Below are 13,784 nucleotides of genomic sequence, written 5' to 3'. Positions count from 1 at the left end.
GTCATACTGTCAAGCATGTCAAGCAGACAAGACCTCTTGCTCAGTATCCTGTCTCTGACAAGGTCTGGTAACATGCCTAGAAAGAGCTACAGTAATGTGACCTGCTGCCTGGTGTCCCGTCCAGGCAGTTGGTCTTTGGAGGCTGAACTTCCCAGCCTATGTTTGTGTCTAGACAGTGCTTAACAGCCACTGACAGATTCAGTGTAATATTCTTAAATCCTTTCTCAAGCCTGCAAGGCTTGCCTTGTTTGTGTACTCTCCTGGAAGAAGCAGGTCAGGCAGCAGAGAGGATGTCTGCTTTTGATGACTCCTGTCCAAGAGCACTGGAATGTGCTGACCAGGAGCAGGAGAGAAAGGTGGTGAAAGGCAGCACTTCTCACAGTGTGGGGTATGGCATGCTGAAGACAGAGGTGCACAAAGGCTGTGTTTCTGTTTCCAAATGAGATGGGTTTAGAAGGCGAATTCAAAGTGCTGGGCTGCTGCTTGGCTGGTAGCACACTGTGGTACACTTTTAGCCTGTGCCAGCTAACGCCCTCCGAATACTGCTTGGGGATGGGTCAGGAGATAGATAGCATTTGCCAGGCTATTCCTAACAAGCTTTCATAGGCAGAGGCCCTACCCCTGAACACAGCCCTTTTTCTATTCTTAGACGTCTTAAACTGAAAGAAAAAGCATGCAAAAAAAATGTTTTATAGCCATATAATCACCACATGGAACACAAAGGAGACCCAGAGCCAGCTCTGTACAGTGTGGACACTACCATTTGGCCCAGGGCATGGGAACAGCCTCTGCCCTTGAGCTGCTTGTTAGTATAAATGTTGCCAGAGAAACTGGGAAGCCGATGAGAAGAAGAGGAAGCATGCCGCCAGCCGACCTCGGAGGAGGTACGGAGAGCAGTTTATGTATGAACCTGAGGAATTATGAGGAACTGCTTGCACATCAGAAAGTCCTTATACTTCTGGAATAAGAACAAGCCTGATAAACAGCAAGGTAATTAGATGACTTACAAACTCTCTTAGTATCTATTCTGTCTCAGTATGAACTCCTCCATTTTAACCAAGTTTATTCTCCTTCTTTATGATCTTTCATCTCAAAACTGTTAAACCTTAGCTAAAATCAAACTGCTAATGCCTTCACATGGACATCATGAAGTCTTCATTTGGCCTGAGCTCTGATACACTCAGAAAATACTGATGTGAGCTGTACCTTTCAGCCATCCTGAACAGCACATTTGGTAAAAAGGTAAAATTGTACAACCACTTCCCTGTGAAAGTTGTCACCTATACTTCTTCCTTTTAGTCACCATTAAGATCACATAGGATGGTACTCAGGAATAGGGCCCGTGCCACCCCACCTCAGTAATGCAGTCATGGCAGGCACTGGATTTTCAAATTACCTCTTCTAATAGGCCCAATTGAACCAAGCTGTGCCAAACACAGCTATTTTTTATTTATTTATTTTGTGTGCCAAGCACCACGCTATCTGACATACTGCATGTAACTACAGTGCTGTTCCCACTGGCTAGTACTATCCATATGAGGTTGAAATGATGATATTGGTTCTTTCAGTTTCTTGCTTTCTAAGACGTGAATATGTTTTTCCTGGAAATCATAAAGTTATCTCTTAGCAGACATAAGTTCATGTAATCATGAATGTCATCTTCTGTCATTGAATTCGTATATTTTGCTTCATAATTGATCTCATAAAAGTTGATTTCTCAGGTCTATAAAAAGAAATATTCAGATCATAAAGAATACACAAAAGAAAGATAAAATATTTAAAAGGAGATGAAACATTTGCTGAAAGGACGTGGGTATTGGGCAGATGTATAAAAAATGCTCGCGCTTTCTTGCTCATCTTCTCAGTGGCCACTTCATTCCTGCAAAGGATAGAAGACAGTCAGGATAAAGACAGACATGTAACCTGAGAAAAGCGAGAAATCTTGATGGTGCTAAATATATTCCCTCTATAAATCACTTCAGATGCCTCTTTCTCTGAATCCACAACCCCATCAGAGTGCTTTCCAACACTTCATCAATTTGTTGTGGAGAATGAAATGGAATGCTAACTTGGGAGGGTTCCTTTTTTTCCATTGGCATCCACTGGTGCCAGTAAATCACTAGCTCCTGAGGTTGTCACAGCTGAGAAGTCAACATATTGAACTTAGCTAGACAAAATGGGGCCTATTTTGAAAACTGTTCAGCTGAGCTTTTATTCCACATTGGGAATATTCATTGAGTGAACACAGATAAATTTAATAAGCATGATGAGAAAAGGCCAAAACAATCCCTTGAGTGCAAAATGGAAGGGACAAAAGTAGAAGCATTTGCTTCCTGACTCATTTCCTGGTCCAGAATGGTTAACAACACTGATTATTTTTCTGTGCTGCAAATGTCATTTTCTAACATGCAGGTCAAAGTGGACTGACAAAATATATCTGCCAAGAAAAAGGGCTTTAGAGGTTCAGAGCCCATAATATGGTGAGTTCACAGTTTCCTCTCTCTTCCTCAGTGCACCTTCAGAAGCATAAATACACTCTTGATGGAGTACATTAGCAACTTGATGCACAGGGACTTCACACCATGACACCAATTAAACTTAATGAAAGTTCTCAGCTGAATTCCCACGTGCCCTCAGCTGAAAATGTACTTCTAATGGTGTTTGAACACTGTTTTTCTCTATGAGCATTATACTTTTTCTATCTTTTATGCCTTTAAGAATTGCAGCACAATTTCCATTTCTTGCAGTCACTGTGTCCGCATGTTCTAATCACGTTTGTTCCTCATCAGTTGAATTTGAGTAAAATTACTGCACATACCCTAATGGATAAAGCAAAAAATATTGATATATTGCATTGATCTCTACTACCATCTTTGCCTGCCAAATTGGATCCTGACTTTGTTCATTTGTGCAGGTCCCATTAATTTACTTATTGCCTTCAGTTTTTCTGATCATGTTTTTTATCTGCTTTCCTATAAGTGTTTTTCTTTTCCCTCCTTCCTACCTACTATCTTGATTTTTTTTCTCAACGTGTAATCAACCAAGAGCAACTTCTCATTATATATTAATGCCCTGCATGTTCCCAAAGCTTTTATCAGATCTTTTTACCTGAAAACAAAACAAAACATGAAGCCATATCATAGGTCTTCAAAGGAGATCTGTTACTTTTTAATTGATCAGTGACATATTCCCTTTTCATTCAATCATTTACATAGATAATATTCTGTTCTGGACAGATTCTGGCTTTGTTTAGATGTCATTATGTATAGGAGAACTTAATGCAGTTTCTCTCTTTTTATAGTGTAGATGCTGAGATTGCAGATGGCCCAATCTATTGAATAGAAATGTGCAAGCATTTGTTAAAAGAACACTAGTTTTGGTTTTGATCTTACACGCACTTGTTCTAGTAGGGAAGATCCCTAAAATATGTCTTGTGTGTCAGGGAACAGCAAGAGCAGAGCCAATCTACAAGAGAGGAAAAATCAAGTGCATCCACAGCGGATTGTGTCCTCACCAGAACACAGTCCCATCAGAGCTCAGCAGGCAGGGCAGAGTTAGTATTCTGATAACTGGTTCTTGCAACAGCCCCATGCAAGAAGAAATGATCAGCCAGATGCAGGGTCCATCCAGGGAGCTTAGCCAGGAGCCTCAGGAGGTGGAACCATGGACAGGACTTTAAAACAGGCTACAACATATGCCTAACAGCCATTCAGAAGTTAGGGCTAAAGGAACAGGGACACTTACTGCATAGCCCAGGCGAAGCTGGTTGGGGCAGGTAAGGCCTGTTCTTACACTTACAGTCCTGACAGTGGGGTCTTGTATGGATTTCTTTTTTAGCAACCTGTCTCCAAATGATATTTAGCTGTTCAACATGTAAGAGGCTTAGTAGTAAGGCCATTTATTTAGTTGGCAAATACATTTTATCTTTAATCCCTCTGCCTCTTAGTGTTGTTGTATTTAAGATAGAGTTCTCATTAAGATTAAATAGTTCCAGTCTACATTGCATGTGACGAGCAAAAATTTCTACAAAGTGCGAACTGTAAAAGGGTTACTTTACATGGTAATCTAAACATCGGAGTAGGTATTCATACCGTGCAAGCTAATGGTAGATGAAATCCAGAACTCATTCAGACTTCTCCACCTCCATGTACAGGCACTTTGATCAGTTTGCTCTGCACTAGCAGGTATGTGGAATGTCAAAAAACACAGAAACATTTCCTTGTAGTGCTTCAATAAGTGAGACAGAGGAACAATGATAAGGAAGCATGAATTTCATATATATGAGGCTTGATGGATCTATAATTTTTGTATTAAATAGCTCAGAATCCCATGGTGCTTCATGAACCATCCAGGAGAACCAGAACAGAGCTCATGAGAGCACAAGTATGGAATGAAACTGAGCTCGGACTCATGCACTTTATTATGGGGAGGGACCAGTCCTTGACACCCAGGTGACAGATCTTGTTGCACTGTTGATCTTACAAACTCCAAATGCCATCATCACCTTTGACTGAAGAGTTACAGCTGAAGCTTTTGGCAGAACATCTAGGACATTGGGACAAAATGATAAGACTGTCTTACTTTGAAAGCAGAAAGGGTAGAGAGTACAGACTAGCCTCTATTACACCCCTTGACATCTATACCTATAAAATATTGTGCACCTATCCATCATTTTCAAGGCTTATTCTGTATTTTTAACAGTTCAGTTATGTGTCTATATAGCTGAGTTACTAATTTTGTAGTAGTGCTATCTTTGGAAAGTGAGCCATTACTAGCTGATTGCCATACTGGTGTGCTGAGCCAAATTTACCCTGACATGACAGCTTTCTTGAGGGCAGCCACACAGATCAGTTTATGGGATATCCAGACAGTAATTCACATCCTCCCCATGCTGAACGCTTTCTATTTCAGTTCCATATATCCAGGCTCAAAACTGAACGACTCCACATTTATGTTGGTGGAACTCTGTTGGATGAATTGATATAAAATGTCACTGTGGAGTAACACAGTGATAAAGTGGGCTTCCTATCTTCATTTTCAGGACACTACGACTATTTCCCCCAAAAAAGGATCAACAGGCAAATCCTGTCCTGACTGCTGCCTCAGCACCTACTTTTCACTTACTGCTTTGGATCCTTAGAACTTTTAATGTATGCTGTATGTTTCTGAGCATCCCTATTGGATTATTATGATTTGTTTTTTCCCATAGAAAACCTGAATTAAGCGGTCCTTTTCCCAGCAATAATAATTTCATTTACTATACATTATTTTATTTGTAGTACCTTTGAGATACTCCAGTGCTTTTACATAATAAAAGAGACATTTATTTCCAAATATTTTAAAGCCTTTTTTTCCTAATTTTTTATATGGAAATCATTGAATTTGATAGAAAAAGAATTGTTATTTAAAAAAAAAAGTTATGGAAGTGTATGTTTAACCATGTGAAGGGAAAGAAACAAGATAACGCCTATTTCTTAAAACATATAAAGGAAAATAAGATCTTTGTAGAGATAAATGAAATGAAAAGTAAAAGAAAGAAGTAAACTGTGCACTGGAGTGAGCCTTCCATTGACATTTACATTAAAGGTGACAGCTGTCTGCATGAAAGAGATGCTGCTGATAACAAGGCAGGTTTTCAAAACCCTGCTTGCACTAGCATGACTTTGATTTCTAGGCAAGTCTAGCTAAAAGGAGGAAACTTTAAAAACCAATTTTGAAGGGAGGGTGAGGTCATTGTACAGGCTAAGAATTTATGTAATCCTCCTTACATAATCACAGTAATAATGCAGTCACTTATGGCTGATGAGTGTACACTGGAGAGAGGATACACAAGGTACCAGAGCAGCCTAAAAATAAAAGAAAGAAATTTTATATTCCTAGTATTTATGGCATATGTTCCAGATGCAGAACTATTCTATGACCCTCTATATGAGCCCAGAATACTTTTTAGAGCTTTTGGCACAGCCCATCCCCACAGTTCCTCCCAGATCAGGGTCTGGGAGGGGACAGTGGAACTTCCAGGGTATGCCTCTAAATAAGCCATCATCTCTAGCTACATATATGACATCCAGGACATTGACAAGATTTATCACTGTCCCAATAGCATTTCTTATATCCAGATCACATGTAGAGCAGATAAAACTGTTGGTCCTCCTGAAAGACCCTGTGATGAGTGGCTGTGTGATGGGAAGCAGCATGCCTGGCTAATGGACCAGGCAACAGGGAGGTTGTGGGACATCCTGTGGAAAGGGTGGTCTGTGGAGCAAGGGGACGCTGCATGGGTTCTGGGCCATAAGGTATTAATATGTGTATGTAAATGCCACAAATTTTATTTGTATATACTTATTTTGGTTCCTTGCCTTCACTTCAAGGCTTGGGGGACTCTATGGTGAATGTAAGTGCATACAGCTGTGTGTGTGTGAAAGATTGTTGGTGCTGTTCAGTAATGCACTTTGCTCCCATCTGGCAGGAACAAAGAACTACCACATACACAAATCAGTGGATTTGATGCTCAAGTTTTACAGAGTTTTGTGGTACCATTCCTAGTTGAAAGGTATTGTCTCACTGATGGCAGTCAGTCATCTATACTTCTTCCTTTGTGGAGGGCTAACAAAATGAAAGATCTGTGGGTTGTGGCACACATTATGAAACACTTTCAAATCATACCATCAGAAAATCTGCCTGTTCTGAATTGGCAGAAGGGTTTAAAGAATACTTAATTAACTAAAAATAAAATAAAATAAAATAAAATAAAATAAAATAAAATAAAATAAATAAAATAAAATAAAATAAAATAAAATAAAATAAAATAAAATAAAATAAAATAAAATAAAATAAAATAAAATAAAATAAAATAAAATAAAATAAAATAAAATAAAGGTTCTTCAGGTTGTGATGACTTTACTTTGGTCAGGCCACTTTCCCTTGACTTTGATGCTTGCTTCCTATGAGCATTTTGAGCATTTGATCTTTTGATCTTTTTTTTTTTTTTTTTTTTTTTTAATGCAAGAATTGGTCAGCCTTTCCAGAGAACATTGTTCTCATGTATCACTATCATCATCCTTTGATATGACTACTTCTCAAACAATTATTTGTGTATTTACAGTGCTATATTACACTTACAAAGCTAAACGTTCTACATGAATTACAAGGAATAAGTGGTAGATTTTGTTTTCCTACTTACTTAGAGTGGATTTGCATTTTTCAGCCTAACCATCATGTTTTTCTGTTAAGAAAAGTACATACAGAAGTAGTCAGGAGCAGTTTTAGCAGTGCAACTGAAAGATTTTCATCTGCATTGGATCGGTTTGACAAATGCTTGCTGTGAATGATCAATGTTCAACAACCAGAAAGGCACTCCAAATAGCAGTAGAGATGCTTTTGTGTAGGAATGTGCAGTACACAAAAAAATATAATCTTTTTCACCAACCCAGCAGTAGATACTGCAGATGCCCATGCTGGGCTTTTTACTATATAGATTGCTGTCAAAATATGGTGCAAACCTTTACATTTAATATAGGTTCTGCAGTGATGCTACAATTAAGAGGAAGGGCCACATTGATTTTCCAGTAAGAAATCTTTTTTTTTATTCTTAGCTCTCAGAGAGCCAAGTTATTAGCTAACAGTAGAGGTTGCAGGATGTTTGAACTCTGCTTTTTAGTGGCAAGAAAGAGAGATTAATGGGAGTTCTAGTGTCTCTCTGCTGACAAGAAGCCCATTTCCATTTTTGCTTTTAAAGGAAAGCACTGCATTTCTCGTAATTTGCAGGAGAGCCATCAGCTAGATATAAAGAAAAGAAAATATATATTCAGCCTCCCTTATGAGACATGGCATCCTGGTTGTCACACTTACTGGCAAATAGGAATGCAAAAGCAGTGCACTGTTGTGTTTGTTGGGAAGACCAGTTAAGCACAGACTTTAGTAAACTGGGACTTAAAACCTTCCCACGTCCCAGTCAGTTAACCTGCATGTTGACTTTGCATTCTTCTCCTGGTCTTTTTCCTAACATGTTTTTCCTCTGTCTGCTGCAGATGGTTTCACAGAAATCTGTGCTAAAACAGGGTCAACCCGAGTCCTTTGTCAAATAGCTCTTCCCCAGTGAAGCTTGCCTTTGGGAGCTGTCGGCTGTGGGGAGTGAAACACTGGACAAGCCATTCTCTGTCTCCACTGGTTTGTGTGGGCAGAGTTATAACACAGACTTTTATTTGCCCTGAAAACTTGTCTGGCACTTCTTGATTTATTGTGCAGTCATTAATTTCCTCCTTTTCTTTTCCCAGTCCACACGTACCAGCGCTGATAAGAGTCTGCACAAAGCCTTTTAGCCTATGCAGTTTCTGTAATGTAGTGTTTAACTCCTGGGCTCCTAAAGTTATCTCCACATCTAGGCTGTCCAAGAATGGCTTGCAATTTATTACTTAGACTGCAAGTTCAGCCATAGTTTTATGCCAGTCCAGTTCAGAGAGCATCCAAAAAATCCACTGTTTTTCACTGCAGAGAGCAGAAAGGAGCTGACTGAGGAGGAGAATAGAGAAACCAAGAGTGTAAGGATGTCGGTCAGGGTAATTAAGGCCTATTGGTGCTCTTGTGGCCCTGAGAGCCCTCTAGGAATATTATGGTAGCAGTGGTAAGTGCTACCGAAGAGAAAGGAGCTGTGAGAGACCATTGCAGCAGTGAAGGCAAAGAGTGAGTTGGGAAGGATGAAAGTGATGTGGCTGGGGAGTATAGTGAAAGGTGGCAGGCTGTAGGAAGACATGGGAAGATCCTGAGGGAAAACATACCCTCATGTTGAGGGCTTGAAAGCTTCAATATCTGCAGAAAGACAGGGTGTCCATTAGGATTATCAAGGTCTGAAGTAAAGGCAATTCTTTCTGATTTTGTTTCATGGAGCACAGAACACTGGAGTTATGAAAAACAAAGCCATGTTTAGCCAAGTCTCCTTATTTCAGTATGTGTTTTCCACAGTCACTCTCTGCACTAATTTTAGCACTGTAAAACAATGGGAGAAAGAATGTACATGACAGAGGTTTGTCCACAAGAGAGCAGGGAGGCTTCTGGAGAATCCTCAGCTTCTGAGTCACAAATGGGATGTCCAAATTTGCTATCCTTTGAAATCCTCCTCCTTGTTCAAGTACAGTTTCTCTGTCATTGAGCCTCTTGATTTTACTCTCTTACAAGTGTTATTGCTACCTAATATATACCCATGGTTTAATTTATCAACATGATCTGCTTAACAACTGTTTTGATGCATTGTCCTAATGCGTCTCTTACTGCAGTCATCTGCTATCAAAGAGAGAAGTGGTCTCAGGCTACCCCAGCTTCTGGACTGTCAGGGTTTATTTATGGTAGTTATGCTGGTGCACTTTCCACCTTGGGGAGAAGACATGTACACTGACAAAATGGTTGTTTTGCTGTTACTGCTTTTACCAGTTCCTGGATTCAGTATCTTTAATGACTTTTAGGCTGGTATGACTATGGCTTTAGACCTCATGTCAGTCTCAGTGAAAGGGAGCGAAGATAATTCAAACTATCTTGTCTCTCATGGGGGTTAAGCATACACAGATAGCTACAGTTATCCTCCAGAAACTTGTTTTGTCTATCTAAGGACTCCTTCAGAGTGCCTGCCAGCACAATTGTTGGAGAGGTGTGTGATGTTTTCCCCACACTCTTGACCAACAGGGCTCTGCCAGTAAAACTTCCAAGTTTAGATTGGCCGTAGTGTGAATGCAGCTGTATCAGCAATGCTTGTTTCTGTATTAGAAGAGGACAATGTTGTACCACTGTCAAGTAGTTTTATCATCCCTCTTATAGTAGGGGCTCTATCAGCATAGGCACTTTGGTAGAAGTGAGAATTAGGCCATTTATCTACCACACACCCTACTGCTGACAAAAGGGCTCAGCTACAATCAGCTCTGAACCTTAGAAACTGCAGGATTTTCTGTCTCAGACAGGTCTGTACATCACTGCTGAGATTCACAGTGTTATGCAGTTTTAGCGGTTGTTTTGAAAGCAACCTGCGAGCAAATAGTTTACCGTCATGATGGGCTACTGCACATTTCCTGACGGCATCACCCTTGTTTACAGGGTTTGTTGAGCTGGCCAAAGCTTTTTGATCTCGATACTTCATGCCTTCCTTAATGAGATATGATTCTGTAGTCTCTTCAAAGTCTTTGTTAAGCTGCAGGCAAGACTACACCTAGATTTCGTGCATTTTATTTTCAGTAGGATTATTCAAGAGGAAAAAAGGCTCAGTTGACAGAATGCTGCAGTAAGAACATCACGACAATATGAAGAGACATGCATTAACCTTAAAATGTTAATAGCTTGCTTATGAAGCAATGGCCCTGTCACATCCAGAGTGTAATCATTATAATCTTCTTATGTTATGTCTCCTACCAGATGCTGTGGGACACATCATGTTTGTGCTTTTTATGCAGACTGTGAGGAATCACAAGGTATTTAAGAAGACATTGAGTGTACGCTGCTGCTGAGAGGGAACTGTTTTCTCTGTTTCTCAGGGTATTCCACAATTTCAGAATTGTTTCCTTCTCAAAACAGTATTTACGTCAGTAGTACCTATCTGCCATCAGAGAAAGATTTCTAAGCCTCTTATACTACCTAATGCATAGATTCTAGAGGTGATATTTCTGCTACTACCTGAGACACCCCGCCCTTCCCTGTCTGCACTGAAAAGATAGCAATGCTTTCTTCCTTTTGGGAATAAATATTGGGAGGAATCATATATTTGTGTGTGTAAATGCCTTAAAATGCAAAGGGTCCTGGGAAAATGTCAGAAAAACTCTTGCCTGTCAAGCAGTAGAAAACTGTTTTGGGTGAGAAGCACTAGAATTTAAAGGCAAAGCTTTTGCAAATCTTATCCTGAACTGACAAAACTTTTGCTAAAGTCCAGGATGAAGCCAGACACAATCCTAATCTGAAACAGAAAAGTGTGAAAGAGCATTTACTTGTCTTGCCTGACTCTGACTACAGGAGTACACTGCAGGCTCCCACCTTGGCATCCCACCACTAGGCTGTGGTGTGGTCAGACATCTTCTTGCTTTGCTCACAAAATTAACGTAAAACAACTTTGTCAGGAGAGTTAAGGCAAAATGAAAAACTGAGACAGATTTTTTAGTCTTTCAATGGTGCCATTTTCTGGTTTTTATTATTTTTATAAGAAAAATATGACAGTCTAGTTCTCATTCTTAAATATACCACCACCAGTAAATTGTGAAGCCTCCACTTTTTTTTTTTTTTTTAAATTTTTTTTATTTCTCAGAGGAGAAGTGGTGTCCAGCATGTACAATATCCTAATCTCTGGATGGGTCTTTCCATGAATTCAAGAGAAAACTTCTTCCTGCCTTTATAAGCTTGCCTCAGAACAGAGGCAGAGCCCTCCTGTATTTCCGGCACAGTCCCTAGCAGCCATGGGGGCCTCAGCTGCAGCACGTGCCAATAGTCTATCACTAAGTGGCAGCTAAACCAACACTGAGCGCAAGCCTCCTCTTCTCCCTTCTCCTCCTCCAGACCTTTGCACTGATGGCTCGTTTTGGTAGGAGCAGAATTTTAGAGGTCATGTTGTTCCAGCCCTTTGAACCTCTGTGTTCTGTGTTCACGTTCTGTGCACCCTTTGAAACTTTCTGTCCTTTACTCATAGCTTCCAACCTGTTTCCATCAGCACATTTAGGGTAGGAATCTGCTCTCTCATGTCTCAGTAAATACAACCTATCTGACCTTTAAAGATGAGGACGTTTAATCTCAAGTTCTCCTGTCAGCTTTTCTACCCTAAACCCATTTCTCAAGGGACAAAGTGCAAAAAGCTGCAGCTACTTTCTGTAAACGTCTGGAACTGGTCTGAGGAATTTGGTGAAATTTGGGGGATTTGAATATAAAGGGTATAGTGTGTTTTCTGTTTTTGATTTTTCTGCCTCTGCATTCATCTATAATTTGTGGAATCACAGTTAAGTCATGTTATGCCACTGACATTTTTGTATGGTGTAATCATCCCTGATTGCTGTCTCTGCCCTTTGCTAGCTGGTTTCTGTCTGTGGTACAGTTCTCTTGAGGGACCACAATTTTATTTTATTAAAAACTAAAATAAAATACCAGCAAGAACACTTTATTTTCACCTCCGAAAGTTTGAGTAAAGTAGGTTTCCCATACAAAATGAAGCCAAATGAAATTCTGAGAAGAGTTAAAACACCACCTTGTCATTTTTCACACCAGTTCCTTCCAAAACAACACAACCATGCTCTCATCAGCAAATCCTAAGAAGCATTGGCTGCTCGAAAGGAAGCAGTACACATCCTAGTAAGACATGGGCCTCACTATGAAGGGAAATAAAGTCATTATGAACACGGAATCTGTCCTGCTTCTGCATTGTACATGTGAACCTCTCTTGACATCCTGGCAGACCTTAATACATGTGCCTTGGCATTTCTAATTATTTTCTATGTTCCTGGGCACAGAAAATGGACAGGTTGCAAAGGAGGCCTGTCCACCCGTACAGACAGTGCCTTCTGCCAATTCTGTCCTATGCTGGCCTCAAACAGTGCAACAAGGAAACTGTTCTCTGAACAAACTATAGCTCATAGTGTGAATGAAAGGCAGTGTTGTGGCCTGGCACTGGAATTGTCAATAGAGGCTAGTTAGCTGGCTGGGAAACGATGGGAAGCTTCCTCCACTCTGGCCATCTGCCCAAAGTCTTTACTGAGTTGAACTCCCTATCCAGATGCCCGCACTTAGAGATGCACAAGTCGATGGGGCCGGATGGGATCCACCCAAGGGTACTGAGAGAACTGGCAGAGGAGCTGGCCAAGCCACTATCCATCATTTATCAGCAGTCCTGGCTATCGGGGGAGGTCCCAGTTGACTGGCGGCTAGCAAATGTGACGCCCATCTACAAGAAGGGCCAGAGGGCAGACCCGGGAAATTACAGGCCTGTCAGTTTGACCTCAGTGCCAGGGAAGCTCATGGAGCAGATCCTCCTGAGAGTCATCACGCAGCACTTGCAGGGCAAGCAGGCGATCAGGCCCAGTCAGCATACGTTTATGAAAGGCAGATCCTGCTTGACGAACCTGATCTCCTTCTATGACAAAGTGACGCGCTGGGTGGATGAGGGAAAGGCTGTGGATGTGGTCTACCTTGACTTCAGCAAGGCTTTTGACACCGTCTCCCACAGCATTCTCCTCAAGAAACTGGCTGCTCTTGGCTTGGACTGGCGCACGCTTCGTTGGGTTAGAAACTGGCTGGATAGCCGGGCCCAAAGAGTCGTGGTGAATGGAGCCAAGTCCAGTTGGAGGCCAGTCACTAGTGGCGTCCCCCAGGGCTTGGTGCTGGGGCCGGTCCTCTTTAATATCTTCATCGATGATCTGGACGAGGGCATCGAGTGCACCCTCAGTAAGCTTGCAGATGAGACCAAGTTAGGTGCGTGTGTCGATCTGCTTGAGGGTAGGAAAGCTCTGCAGGAGGATCTGGATAGGCTGCACCGATGGGCTGAGGTCAACTGCATGAAGTTCAACAAGGCCAAGTGCCGGGTCCTGCACCTGGGGCACAATAACCCCAAGCAGAGCTACAGGCTGGGAGAGGAATGGTTGGAGAGCTGCCAGGCAGAGAAGGACCTGGGAGTGATGGTGGATAGTCCACTGAATATGAGCCAGCAGTGTGCTCAGGTGGCCAAGAAGGCCAACGGCATCTTGGCTTGTATCAGAAACAGTGTGACCAGCAGGGCTAGGGAGGTGATCGTCCCCCTGTACTCAGCTCTGGTGAGGCCGCACCTCGAGTACTGT

The 13,784-nt window shown here is 41.4% G+C and overlaps 1 protein-coding gene across 2 annotated transcripts in view; it reads left to right on the top strand.

Moving 5' to 3' along the window:
* Window positions 1-848: 848 nt before the first annotated feature.
* Window positions 849-13,784, top strand: part of LOC311426589 (leukemia inhibitory factor receptor-like) — a 114,041-nt gene continuing 101,105 nt past the window's right edge. For both annotated transcript variants that reach the window (XM_084503050.1, XM_084503049.1), the window contains exon 1: window positions 849-990. The gene's annotated coding sequence lies outside the window, so the exon portion shown is untranslated. The remainder of the gene's footprint in view (window positions 991-13,784) is intronic.

This window comes from Aythya ferina (assembly GCF_964211825.1).
Source record: "Aythya ferina genome assembly, chromosome: Z".
Taxonomy (NCBI): domain Eukaryota; kingdom Metazoa; phylum Chordata; class Aves; order Anseriformes; family Anatidae; genus Aythya; species Aythya ferina.
Note: the sequence above shows the minus strand (reverse complement) of the source record. Positions and strands in the feature narration are given on the sequence as shown.